This window comes from Equus asinus, chromosome 3 (assembly GCF_041296235.1).
Source record: "Equus asinus isolate D_3611 breed Donkey chromosome 3, EquAss-T2T_v2, whole genome shotgun sequence".
Classification (NCBI taxonomy): domain Eukaryota; kingdom Metazoa; phylum Chordata; class Mammalia; order Perissodactyla; family Equidae; genus Equus; species Equus asinus.
Genome location: NC_091792.1, coordinates 8,750,987 through 8,752,551, shown reverse-complemented (window position 1 = coordinate 8,752,551; position 1,565 = coordinate 8,750,987).

Below are 1,565 nucleotides of genomic sequence, written 5' to 3'. Positions count from 1 at the left end.
GTTCGTCCTTCTAGTGGCCTCATACTCCATTCCTGTGCAAAGTGCACGCTTTTGACCCACACTCCTATGGTCCCCTGTCAAACCATGGCTCCGTGTATTAGCTAGCCTCTTGGTGAGTTCTCAGACCAGAGACACTTGTGGGATCAGACATTGAGATGACATTATCATCCTCTCTTTCTTCTCTCAGATTGGAAATCCCAGCAAACCTTCATCTCTCCTGTTTTTTGCCAATGCTTTGGTAGCACAGAAAGCAGAAAGTCTGATGGCTAAATAGATATCCAACCAGAAAATGAACTGTAGGTCCCTCATTTTACAGGTACCCCAAACTTATCAGGGATTCTCTTTGGGTCTCCCACGTTGGTTTTCAGAAGGAAAAGCATGCCACTCATTTGAATGGGAGATGGGCAGATGGAATGACTTCTTTTGATAAAATTTTCTACAATTTTCTGCTGTTAACCTTCATCTTATATCAACAGCGGGTGGTGGTGATAATAGTATCAGGAAGTGGGTGGCCTTAACAGTTGGAGATTCTCTGAGTTTAGGACATACAGTTTTGAGTTGTGAGTCTCACTCATTAATTCGGATGTATATTCTACTACCCTAGATGGATTTTGACAAGTTTGGTATTCACAAATCAGTATGTTTTAAAAGAAAAAAAATATGTATGGTTTTGTAGTTAAATTGGACCTGGATTTCATTAGCTGTATTTATTTTGGACCTGGATCTATTAGCTGTATTAATCTTGGGCAAGTGTATTAATCATTCTGAGCTTAAATTTCCACAGTTGTAAGACATAAATAATAATTTCTTCCTAGGTTATCAAAATAATTAGACAATGCATATCTTACATAAATATCTTAGCATGGTGTATGGCAAATACGAGACATTTAGTAAAGCTGTTATCTCCATTTAGAGGTCAGGGAACCAACGCTCACTAGCGATTACAAAATTTTGTCAGGATTATTGAAAGTAGCAGAGACAGTATTTGAACTCACATCTGTCTGATGCTAAGACTTATGTATTTCCCACTGCCACATTGTCACCACTACATTTAATACTTAGAAAAATTAATCAGTTGACTTCTTTTCCTTAAATGTACAAATGCAGTTTCTAATTTAAAATGGAACTCTTTTTTAATTTCTAAAAAAAATTTAGGATATTGTCCAAATATACAGTGCTATCAATCACATTAGAAGCAAGGAGAAAAGTATGGTAAAGGAAAAACAAGGATCAATGTAAAATGGAGTCAGCAATGAGGCAAATACACAAAATAAATGTGATGAAGTGAAGGCTGTCTCCTTGATAATGGTGAGCTGCTGACAAAACTCCCAGAAGAAATCACAATCAATTACACAACTCAGAATCCAAAAGATAAACACCAATTGTTTAGGAGGAGCACAACACTGGATTGCTGCTTAGATCAGAAAGTACTGCTCTCAAAAATATTTACGAAGAAGATGCTGAGTAAAGGATTACAATGTGCATTAGTGCATTCTTACAGCAATAAACAGAATCCTCAACATAGGCTGTTAACCTTACACCAAATGGAAACTATGGGGAGCCAA